Here is a 13384-nt window from a genome sequence, read left to right as displayed (position 1 = left end):
AGCTCTTGTTTGTTAGTACGGTGTTCATATTTGCATGTGTAGGACATGGGGGGCTTCTTGATTATGTTAGCTGATGTAGAAAGTCCCAGCCCACTTTAGGCATTACCATTCCTGAGGCAGTGACTCCCGACTATATGTCTAGAGAAAACTGAGTATCACCCACGCATGCATACATTCCTCTCTGCTCCTGGTAGCAGAGGTGATGTGATTAGCTGTTTGAAGTTCCTGCCTCCTAGATTTTACTACAATGATAGATTGTAATCTAGATTTGGGAACAAAATAACCCTCTTTCTCTCAAAATGGCTTTCTGTCGTGGTCTTTCATCATACCAGCAGAAACAAGACGAGAACAAGCCTGTCTCTCTTTCCCTGGTGCTAAATGTACAAGAACATGCCACTATGCTTGGCATTTTATTTTGGTGCTGGACATCTGAACTCAGGTCTTCACGCTTGCACAGCAAGCACCTTGCCTCCTGAGCCATCTTCTCTTGCTGTTTCTTTCTTTGCACTCTTCCCAGTGGTTCACAAAAAGAGGGTCACTGAATGAATCTTAGGATTAGACGATCCAGCACTGAGTCATCCTGGCATCCCCCCAGGGAACCTGGCACCTAGCTGTCACTGGGCATTAGCAACTGGCCAAGCATAGTATCAGTAATTAGATGGGCTGAACACAGGTTGAGTCAGGCAGACCTGTAGGCAGAATGTGAACCAAAGTTCAAACATCCTGGAAGACACACAAGTTAGGTCCATCATCATGGATCTAGACATCACTGTGACTCAGTTAGAGACAGGTATAGTTAATAAGAGTATGGTATCACAGCATCTCTAATTCAGGTTCTAGTCCAGCTTCCTCACCTTGGGGCAACTTGCTTTGTCTTCCTCCCTATTGCTCTCTTCATCAGCAAGATGAAATTTACTCATCTCACAGAGTCACTGGGGAGAAATAGTAAGATAACATTTTGTGTCTGCATGTATGTGTAGGCATGTGTGCAAACATGTCTATGCTTGAATGTGTGGGTGTCAGACGTCAATCTTAAATTTCACAGGAGTCTCCTACCTTGATGTTTGAGACTGGGTCTATTATGGTAACGTGGGGCTTACTGATTAGGTTAGATTGCCTGGCTAGTGAACCCCTGGGGACCCTCCCGTCTCTGCTTTTTCAGCACTATGAGGAGTGTTTCCAACTTTTTATGTGGGTTCTGGGGATCAAACTCAGGTCTAGGTTGCTAGCATAGCAAGCAATTTACTGGCTGTGCTAGCTCCCTAGCTCCCAATAAAGTCATATTAGATAAATCACTTAGCCCAGAGTCTTCACACATGGTAAATGATTGATTATGCTTTTCAGTTTATAAGGTGTTCCTTCAAAGGTAAGTGGATGTAGGTCTCTGTGTGTTTCAGTATAGTGACCAGGCTGGTAGCATGGCTTCTCTTGAGCATAACCCTCTAGAATGAACAATGCAATGAATTTACACCGGATAACTTTATACCCTTCCCTGACCCTGGTATTTGAATTATTATTAAATGTTCTCCTTTATTGCAGATGCCACTTAAGGTGTGTTCTGGCTAGTTTCATGTCCACTGGACAAGCTAGAGTCATAGAGAGGAGGAAGTCACAATTGAGAAAATGCCTCTGGAAGTTTGGGCTGTAGGCAAGCCTGTGGGGCTTTTTCTTAATCAGTGATTGATGTGAGTAGGCTCAGATTATTGTGGGTGGAACCACCCTGGGCTGGTGGTTCTGGGTTCTATATCAAAGCTGGCTGAGCAAGCCAAGGGGAGCAATCCAATAAGTAGCATTCTTCTGTGGTTCCTACATCAGCTCCTTTCTCCAGGTTTCGGCCCTGCTTGAATTCCTGACTTTCTTCAGTGATGAACTGCAATATGGAAGTGTAAGCCAAACAGACCCTTTCCTCCCCAAATTGCTTTGGTCATGATGTTTCTTCACAGCAGTAGTGACCTTAACTAGGATAAATGTTTATTTGGCTTTTGGTGAAAATATAGCAAACCTATAGAAAAATGCATAACCAGGACTTGGTGAGATGATTCAGTGGTTGAGAGCTCTTTCTACTGTTGCAGAGAACCTGGATTTGGTTCTTTGTAGCCACAATCATAGGTCACAGCCATCTTGATTCCAGTCCCAGGTGATCTAATGCCCTCTTCTGGTATTTATGGTCATCACACATGCATATGATATATTTACATACATGCTGGCAAAATACTCATACACATAAAAATAAAAATAAGATAAATGCTAAAAAAGGAAAATGCATAATCATAAGCCAACATCTTAATATGTTTTCTCATCTTGAACTCACTTAGATAACTAGCACCCAAATAAAAATAAAATAGTAGTAGCACCCAAGCCCCTCCCTTTCTTCTTGTCCTTGTTTTTTCCTTATATGTAGCTACCATTCTGACTTCTAACAGTTACCATTTGTTTTCAAACCAGAAATGCTAACTGTACAAATTGTATATAACAATATATTACATATATATATAGTATATACAGCGCATAATGTATATAATATGTATATTATATACACATATAATATGTATAATATGGGTAAGAAGAGGCTTTTTTTCTTTTCTCAGTAAAAGGGTGTTATGGGTCTGGAGAGAAGCCTAGGGGTTACAGTACTCTCAGTGCATGTGTAACACATATGTGTAACTAAAGCACTCCAGTGATGAGATACGAGGCAGAGGCAGGAGAAACCCTGGAAGTCTATGGGCCAGAGAGCACAGCATGCTCAAAGAAATGAACAAGAGTGTCTCAAACAGGGAGGAGTGTGAAATTTGGTACCTGAAGTTGTTCTTTGAGCTCCACACCAGTGCTGTGACCAATGGGCACTTACATATATACGGGGACACATATACAAAGATAAACACAATTTCTCAGCAGAAATTACAAAAGCCTAGATGTTTCCTATACTTCCTTCATGACATCCCATAGCCTTCTTCCAACAGCCATAAAAGTGTGGCAAAATGCGGAAGGAGTCTCACAGGATATACAGAAATGGAAAAAACAGTTTCCTTCTCCTTCTTTCCCACCACTCAGTGTGCATGAGCATTCACACAGACAGACAAATACAGAGACACAGATATACACAGGAACAGAGAGGCACATGTGTGTACACACACTTAAACATGTAGAAGCACACTGACAGACAGAAATAAACAGATATACATATATAAACCAACACAGAGACAAGAACATTTACAGACACAAGCATGTCACACACAGACACAGGTAAACAGACATACAAACAGGCAGACAAACATATGAACAAACACAGGTAAACAAACAGACACACACGTGAAGACATGCATATGAACATTCACACAAAACAACAACATATGCAAACATACACACAAGAACATACAGGGGCACATGGAAACACAGACACACAAAAGAACACACACACACACACACACCATGCAAACTATGGACTGGTAAAACAGGTCAGGTAAGGAACCAAAACAAAAAGGCCTTCCGAGGAAGGCTCTCATCATCACAACACACCTTAGCTTGCTTTAACCACAGCTTAGCTTTAACCACAGCGTCCCTGTGGGAAGATGTTTTTCCTTTGGTTGTCAACAAGTTTTGATTTCCCCTCTCATCCTCCTGGCATCTATCTAGAAGAGTTCCAATGTGATGTCACCATCTCAGCATTGTGACATAGCTGGGGGCAATCCGGGGAACATTCTCTGTCTCTGTGAGGGGGCAGATGAGGAGGCTACTCAGCTTTTTCTCATCAGGCTGTGCCTCTGGGCAGAAGAGCATCATTCCAGACTCTCACAGCTCAGGGGAAAGTTTTCTCAGGATAAAGAGACTTGCCGATCTTAGTTTTGGTGTGATGTGTGTATGTGTCCTCATGGCTATGTGCATGTTCAGGTGAGCTTGCACACACATGTAGGGACCAGAGATCTAAACCAAGTAGATGCCTCAATAACTTTCCACATATTTTTTTTTTTGAGTCAGGATCTCAAATTGAAACTGGAGCTTGAATCCTATTTAGCTAGACTAGCTGGCCAACGAACTCCAGGGATCCCTGTTTTAACCTCCCCGCCACTGGGTTTACAGATATGTGTTACCATGATTGCCTTTTTACATAGGCGCTAGAGATCTGAATTTAAGCCCTCATGCTTTCATAGTAAACACTTTATCAACTGGGCCATCTTTCCAGCTCTCCCCCCACCCCAGAAAAGCTTTGATAAGTGAGACCTGCCATAGCTTTCTTTGAAACCTGAAAATGCTTTATAACGTAATCTGCACTTACTGATCGAATGAATGTGTCCAGAAAGGTCCACATGTATGCTTGCCTGTATGAAAGAGGAACAGACAGGAACTCAAGGTTGGTGGCAGGGCCAGTGCTGCTTAGTCAACACTGCTTAGATCGGTCTCTGCTTAGGCAGAGGGCAGAGAGGAGGTGAATCGGTCTCAGAGGCCCCAAAGACCAGATGTGTTGGGATAGAGCCAGAAGCTATTCATGAGCTTGGAAAGGGAAGAGGAGAATGAGAATATCAGTCCAATGAAGGAGATGCTTGCTAGCTCACAAGAGAATGATGGCCAAAATAGTTTATTCAAACACATGAGATACAAGGAAATAGTGAGGTGGTTCATGTACTGGTGACTTTTACCTACAAACATGACAGAACCTAGGTTTGTATGGGGGAGAGATTTTAGATTTACTTATTTATTTTATGTATGTACACTGTAGCTGTCTTCAGACATACTAGAAGAGAAGATCAGATCCCATTACAGATGGTTATGAACCACTGTGTGGTTGCTGGGAATTGAACTCAGGACCTCTGGAAGAGCAGTCAGTGTTCTTAACCACTGGAAGCCTTAATGAGGAGTAATCTAGGTTAGGTTAGCTTGTGGGCTTGACTGTGGAGATGAGATAACCTATTACTAATTGATGAATGAACACCCAGTCCACTGTGAGCAGAATCATTCCCTAGACTGGCCTCTAAACTATGTAAGAGCAAAGCTAGTTGAGTCTAAGTAGCAAGTCAGCAAGGATTCATATGTCCCTCTGCTTGACTGTGGGTATGATATGTGCCTTCTTAAGTTCCTGCCTTGATTTCTCTCAGATGATGGATTGTCACTTGGGGCTGTAATCCAAATAAATCCCATGTGTCCCTGTGTTACTTTTTGTCAGAGTATTTGCCCCTGCAACAGAAATGAATCTAGAAGAGTTCCTATTCACACGAGACAGACTAAAGTCCAGTGGGGTAAATGTCAAGATAAGGAAGACACAGAGTTTCATGTGCTCATGGAAACAGATCATGTAACCTCCTTTGTCCTTGGATAAGGAATGGAGTCCTAAAAAGGTCATCCATGCATAAGAGATGAAATGGTATTCCTGACAGATGGGCATACATCTACATGAAACAGTATGAAAAATCATACATATCAGTCAGGGATTCAGAAAGAAAACAATGGATGAAATGTGTGTGTGTGTGTGTGTGTGTGTGTGTGTGTGTGTGTTTGCGCGTGCGTGAGTAAACACTGTAAAGGGGATTCACAGTATCAGTTTACATGTTAGGAGTATTGTAGTTCAATAATAGCTATCTATCAGCAGGCTAGAGAGGCTAAGGACCAGAAGATGCCCGATTAACAAAGCTGAACCAGTCACAGTTTAGAGCTAATGGCCTGGAGGATTCCTGAAGAGATGCTGATCTTTGCCTTTCAGTTTATCCTTAGAGAAAATACTCTCACAGGCTCACTAGAGGCATGCCACTTGCTCGATCCTAGATTCAATTGAGTTGACAAACAAGATTAATCATCACATTAAGGTTGCCATTGTAAACAATGACCACACATTAAACCCAACTGGGAAGACTTCCACTTTAGGGCATCACAGACTAAGTGGCAGAGAATCTATTACCCAGGGGATAGCTATGCATATTGTTTAAAATGGAAAAATAAGCAAGTAGGTTCCCAAAGACACGGAGAGTCTGCCAACACAGCTCAGCCTTGTAGAAGCAAAGAGCTGGGAAAAAGTGGAGCTCAATATCAAATAATTTTTGAAAAAAATTTATTAGTGCTGCTCTGGGGGCTGCACACCTCCTACAATGCATGTGTGTAGGTCACTGAACCACTTTGTGGAATTGCTTCTTCCTTCTCCTCCTTTATGTGGGTTCTGGGAATTGAACTCAGTTCTTTAAGCTTGCCTGTCGAGTACCTTTATCTGCTGGGCCATCTTGTGAGTCCTAGATGCCTTTCTTTGTTTATATTTGCTGGTCTGAAAATGGAAATGAAACTGTAAGGTTGAGAATTAAGGCGTGGATCACAGATTGAGAAAAAAAGTAAACCAGAGGCTGGGAACTTGTAAGACGGGTAAATTCCAAAGACCAAAGGAAAGAGATTCCTGGAGACCAAGCCTGCTCTCCCATCTTGCTTTCATCATCAGGATTAACTAAATTATAGCTTGCACATAAAACCACTTTGCAACTATACAGCACTTTCTGGGAGGCCACAGTGCTGAGAGGTTGGTAGAAAATATCCGTGTTTGAGGACAAAGCAACCAAGAGAATTACTGGGGAAACCGAGGCTTTAACCAGACACCCTAAATGACAAACCTTAAATTTAAGAGAAAAAAAAATCCCTAAACTATATCAGCTCTTATGAAGACCAAAATTGAGTTTTGAAGTTATTTCAATTACTGTTCAGACAAGATGGCTCATCTTCTACAGTTTACTAAATAGCCAGCACACATTTAAAAATCATGACATGTGCTCTGGGGATGGGGTGAGGTGCTGCTGGAAAATGGCCCAGTGGGCATCGTACTTACTGAACAAGCATGAAAGTATGAGTTCAGATCCATGGCACTCAAATAAAGTAGGCATGGTAGTAAGTCATCAGCATGCCTACAGCAAGATGGAAGAATTCTAGAAGCTTAGGTACCATATCCTGGCACACACAGCAGAAGCCAGCAAGAAATCTTGACTCAAGCAAGATGGAGAGACTGACACTTTACCCAAGGTTGTCCTCAGACCCTCACATGCACAGTGGCACATGTAAGTCTGTGTGAATGCACACCCACACACACCCACATCCCCCACACGTGCATGCACACCGCACATGCACATGCACATCAAAATTAAAAATAAAATAAAACAGAAAGCAACAGACAATAGGGTATTGTATCATCCAGGTCTATGTGCAATATATGCAAAAGCTGTAAGCATCCAGAAATCACAAGGGGCTGTGATCTCAAGAGAAGTTAAGTGGAAATTATAGAGCTAAATACAAAATGAATAAAACCAGTAGGCTCAAAATATTCACTTAGCACAAAAGTAAACATGTCACAAAAACATTTTGAGAACTTCAGTAGCAGCTGAAAAAAATATCACACAATGAAACACAAAGATTAAGTTTGGAAAATATGGAAAGTGATATAAGACATACGTAGAGTGAGACTCTACCATGCCTGTAAGTATGTAAGTATAAAATAAAGGTGGGGGATGGTACAGAGGGGGAGGAGCAAGAAGAAGAGGTCAAAAGGAGAGGAAGGAGAGGAAGAAGAAGGGAAGGGGGAGAGGAGACACACACAGAGACAGATGGGGGGATGAAGGAAGAAGGGGGAGGATTGGGAGAGGGAAAGAAGAAAGGAGAGCAGAGATTGGGACAATGACAATGTATGAATTTTTTCTGAGTTTTTTTTTTTTTTTTTTTTTTTTTTTTTAAGAATTGGTAAAAGTCTTCTGGCATCATGAACAGGAAGAGTAGAGTAAATATAAGGAGCCAATGTCAAGAAACATCCCAGACAATAGCTTATAATTAAAAGTTAAAGAGATGCTTTAAAAGGTGTGGTATATGCTTGTGATACCAGAACATGGGAGGTGGAAGCCAAAAGATCAGTGGTTCAAGGCCAGGCTGGGCTACATGGCAAAGTAAAATCAGCTTGAGCTACAGGAGACCTTGTGTTACAAGCAAACAAACAAAGCGAGACAAAACAGAACTGATGGTCATACACAGAGGGAGGTAGAGATGGAGGTCTAGAGGGGTGGAAGGGCTGTGGACAATGACTTCTTTGAAGGCACAGCTCTAGTGATTTACTTTCTCAACTGAACCTTGCTTCCTAATGACTTGTCTATAAGTTCCACATGTCTCCCGAGGAGGGGTGTCTTTCAGATATAAAGTCTAAACAAAACAAAACAAACAACTAAAAACAAAACCCATAAGACCAACAGGAAACTATAGTGTGAGTGGGGAGGATGAAATCTGTCAATTATTTTAAAGGTGAATGGGTTAAATTCTCCCATTAAAAGACAAGGTGAACTTTTTTTTTCTCTTTAAACCAAAGTCTTCAAGAAACTCAATCTAACCTTAAAGATGGTACACATCAATGATAGGAGACTTCAATATCTTCTGAGTCAACATTGGGTAGTATAGGCTTAATTACCTAATCGCCTAAACCCTGATATGAGCTGAGAAACTCATACAAACTCATAAACTCTGACAAGCCTGCAACATCTTACACAAGAGGTTAGGACCTCAGAAGATCCTGTTAAGATCAGCGCACTAATCTCTGCTGGTGCTTACAATTTTTTGAGGCTTTGGGGAAACAGATCTGCAGATGGAATCTCATTTCCCAAAGTTCCCTCTTCTGACCTGTTAATCCCCAACTCCTCTCTACCCTGGTACACAGGCTCCAGTCCCATGGAGGAACTGCCCTTCACTGTTCTGATTCAAGGACAGTCTACTTGGTAAAGAACACTCCTCTTTTCTTTATTAACATGCCACTTCGACCAAACCCAACCCAAGAAACAGAATATTTGTGCAGAATTTAGTAAAGAAATACACGGCACCAAATGGACCCAACAAACGTGCAAACCCTGTGTCCGACAGCATGTTCCATGGTCTGCCCAGGCACGTGTGGCTCCTCTGCCAACACTGACTGCATATTATGCAGCCTCGTGTAATGAGGGCTGAGGCAGTGATATAATCGAGGGTGCTCTAAACCTTCAGCCAAGTCCTGGGTTAAGGTTACCTCTTGCCTTCTCCCAGAAGCTCCTCCAGGATTAGGTATCCTGGCTTCCTGTCCTAGATGGTGGAACTTGGCTGCCAGGCAGCTGTGAACCGTCTGCCACCACATTCCACCTTCATTAGAGAGGTGGGTGAGATGATATATGTGTGAATGGTCCGCATTCCATATGGTGTGTAAGTTGTGTAAGGCCCTTTGTGGAGTCTCTGGGACAAACGATACAATGCTGGTTATAGGAAGAGTCTCAGATTGCCTTAGCATATATAATGTTTTCCAGGCACATAGCCTTTTAAAATAATGATTATTAAAAGAGGCAGCCCAGAGTACATTCCAGCTTGGGAGAATGTAATTTCCATTATCTAGTCCTTCTGAAAATGTTGCTCTCAGTTTTATTGTATTCCCTCTCCCCATGTCCCTAGCCTTCCTCTTCCAACCCCTGACCCCCAGCACCAATGTTTGACTTCCTCAAAGAGAGAATAGAGTGCTACTGTAGATCTAATTTTTGTAACGTATCTGTTTGATTTCACCAGAATCGTGATCCCTGCTTTGGACCATGTTTGAATGGTAATGTGTCTCAGTTAGCAAAGGATCTACCCTGCACGCGTGGAGTCCATGTTTGGGTTCCCAACACTGCATAAATAAGGCGCAGTGGTGCATACCTGTAAAGGGGAGGTAAAGGCAGGAGAATCAGGAGAATCAGGAGGTGAGAATTATTTATGGCTATATAATTTGAGGATAGCCTAAGATACATGAGACCTTGTCCAGAAAACACACACACACACACACACACACACACACACACACACACATACACACTACACAACAACGATGAAACCCCCAAAGCTCATGTATAGCCATGATTCTTAGGTAAAATGGCTTTGTTCCCCAGGCAACACATTTTTACCCTCAGGGCCTGGAAGAGTCTGCTACTGCCACATGGTGGGTAGAGACAGGGATACTGCACAACACATTAAAGGTAGTGCAGGGCAGAGAATGGATCGTGGCTTTATAGTGGATCTTGGCTCTACAGCTCTGTTGATAGAAAGCACACCTAGCATCCACGAAGTCCTGGATTTGATCTCAGCACTATGGAAGCCTGCTGTTGTGGTGCACATTTGTAATTCCAGTATAGAAGCCAGAGGCCACCCTTGAGTGTTGTTCCTCAGTACCCTCCACCTTGCCTTTGTTAAAAAACAAAACAAAAGCTCCTTATCTTTAACTACTTATTTATTTATCTTAGTGTGTGTGTGTGCTCCTGTGCAGGTACACAAACCATGGTGTGCATGCAGAGCTGATTCTCCCACCTTGTGCTGTCCAGGGACTGACGTCAGGTTGCCAGGCTGAGGCACAAGTGCGTTTGCACATTCAGCCACCTTGCTACTACCTTGTATTTTAAGTTCTTCTACTGAACTCGGAACTCATAGCTTAGGTTAGGATACCTTGCCAAGGAGCTCCAGAGATCCTCCTGCCTCTACCTCCTTGATGCTGATTCTGACAATTGCACGCCACCACGCTGAGCTTCTGGCCTGAGGACTAGAGGATTGGCTTCAGGTCCTCCTGTTCACACTTTACTGTCTGGACTGTGTCACTAATCCTTCTTTGTCTTTTCTTTACTTAAACGTTTGCAGACCTCAGCTATCTACGATCACTAGTTGGGTGTTGGTTAGAGATAGGATCTCATGTAGCCCAGACCATATGCTATACAACCTGTGGTTACTGTGAAACCCTGGTCTTCCTGTGTCGGCCTCCTAAATACCTGGATTGCAGGTGAGCACTACCATTCCCGGCCTTGAACAGAATATCAAGCACATATATATGCACGTGTTTTCATTCTTCTGGTAATAAAGCACTTCTGGAGTCCTTTCTCCACCCATCTCCCCAGAGACATTTCCCTGTTATTCTTTCCTGTAACTTTCTCTTTTCCTTATGAGCATTAAGACATTCAGAAGGCCTCCTGGCACCAGCCCCAAGAAAGAAAAGGAAGAAAAGGAAAAGAAAGAAAAGAAAAACAATCAGGGCACTGAGATGACTCATTGGGTAAAGGGCCTTGCAGAACAAGCCTGATAATTCGAGTTTGATTCCTGGAATCTACAAAGAAATGAAAGGAGGAAATCTCTACCAACTTGCCCTCTGATCTCTACACTTTTGTGTGACACACAAACCTGTTCTCTATCTCCCTTCCTCTCCCGCCCTCCTCCCACCTCTCTCTCTCACACACACAATTTTAAATAACTAAATCATATCTCAAATTCCTCTCAGCTTCCAAGTGCTTCCTGTATTTCACCTTAATTTTCACAGGAAGTTACTGGTGAGTTCTACCCGTACCGCCATCTCCTTCTCCCTACCTTCTACTTGCTCTGTGATCTTTATGACCTAGATTCCACCCCAATGACTCCATTGATACTTGCCAAGGTCTCCAAGATCTCCAAGAGATTGTGTTCTGTCAGCAAAGTGCTTGCCAGCTCTAATCTCATCACCATTGGCAAAGTTATTCAACCACTCACTGTAGTCAGCCTTGCTCTCTGCTGGTATCTGAAACACAGCTCTTTCTGTGGGACCACCTTCCACCTCTCTGGCTGGCTTCCAGTCTCTTCTAATACTCTGGAGAGTTCTCTGCCAGCCACCCTAGAACTCTCCTTGGCTGAGCAGTGGTAAATCACATCCACAATTCAGCTGCCAGAGGCTCATGGGCCACATAATCCCAACCTCTTGCCTCTCATTCAGAACAGCCTTGATTTCCAAGTCCTCTACTCATATGTCCTTGGAAACTCCATGTGGTCCTCTCTTGGGATCCTTAACTGTAGCATAGCCAAACTAAGGTAAAATATTTCTTAAAAACACACCAGTCAGCAGTTCTACCTTTTATAGCATTGCCTGAGCCAGATACCTAGAATCCTTCAAAAACTTCTCCCTAACACTTCTGCCCAGTCTGTGAGCACTGAGTGACATTCTCTTAGCTTTCAACTTTCCTTGAGAATAAAATGGGTCTTTGAGGAGAACCCACCAGCACCACTTTTCTAGACCAGTATAATTCCTAAATACATTCTAAAGTTTATCCTTATGCCCACAGATAAGCACAGCTCTTCCCCTTCATCAGAGAAGCTTCCCTTTGCTGCAGATGGAGACCACTATAGAAAATCATGACCAAGCAGAATGCAAAGATAAACTATTGTGGGATGCACAGCCCCAGTTGATGCATTTAGAACGTTTAAGGTTCAAGAAATATCATAAAACAGGAAATGGAAGGATTGTGGAAGCCAGAGGACTAGAAAGTCTTCTTTAAACTTGTGTCTCTTAGAAACAATAGCAAGTCTACACCCACAATACTTAAATATGGCTACATAAATAAGACCTGAACAAGAATACTACCAACAAATATACTAATGTAGAAGGGGAAAATGTCATGGAGCTAGATGCCTAGACAAAGAACCACAAGCAACTAATGACTGTTGAGAAAGGGAGAAATAATCTTTCTGAAGAATTAGCCCCCAAATTGGTTATCCAACACCAGAGGTCTGCCTTAAAATCATATATACACAAAAACACTAAACAGATTCAGGAGGTTTGCATTTATATTTTTATGTTTATGTATATACATTCAATTGTGTGTGTTATAGGTGTGTGTGCATGTGTGTGTGGTGTGTGTGTGTGAGGTGTGTGTATGTGTATATGATGTGTGTGTGTGTGTGTGTGTGTGTGTGTGTGTGTGTGTGTAAAATTAACAGAAAATAAAGCCATGTGTTTGAAAGAGAGTAAGAAGAGGACCTTGGGAGGGATTGAAAGGAGAAAAGAGAAAGGGAGAAATGATGTAATTATATTTTAATTAAAATAGAGTCAGATGGGGCTAGGAAAATGGTTTAGGTTGGTAAAAGGCCTTCTTGCACAAGCATGAGAACCTGAGTCTGAATCCCAAACACCCATGTAAAAAAGTTGTTCATGGCTTAGGACATGTGCAAATTTAGCCTCAGACAGATTCTTAGAACAAGGACAAAAACCAACTGTAGTCTTAGCCAAAATACCACAAGAAAAGTCTCTAGCCCAATTGATATTAGTGCTCCCCTCTGTAACCTCCTGAGCTGTGCCCTTATTGTCCAAACTCTTACTAGAATGGCCCACTAAGCCATGCCTACATTAGCCACCTTCTGAGACAGAATCAAAGAGTCGTTCACATCCCTCCAAAAATCGTCACTGTCATGTCTATCACAGCAGTAGCTCACATTCTGGTTGCAAATTTTGTCTTAAGTTACTTTTGAATTGTTATGAAGGAACACCATGACTGTCTTAATCATTGGCCTATTGTTGTAAAGGGGCACCATGACCAAAGCAATGCTAAGAAGACATTTAATTGGAAGTTTGCTTATAGTTTCAAAGGGTTGGTCCATTATCATCATGGCA

This window comes from Micromys minutus (assembly GCF_963924665.1).
Source record: "Micromys minutus genome assembly, chromosome: 6".
Lineage (NCBI taxonomy): Eukaryota > Metazoa > Chordata > Mammalia > Rodentia > Muridae > Micromys > Micromys minutus.
This window is presented reverse-complemented; position numbering follows the sequence as displayed.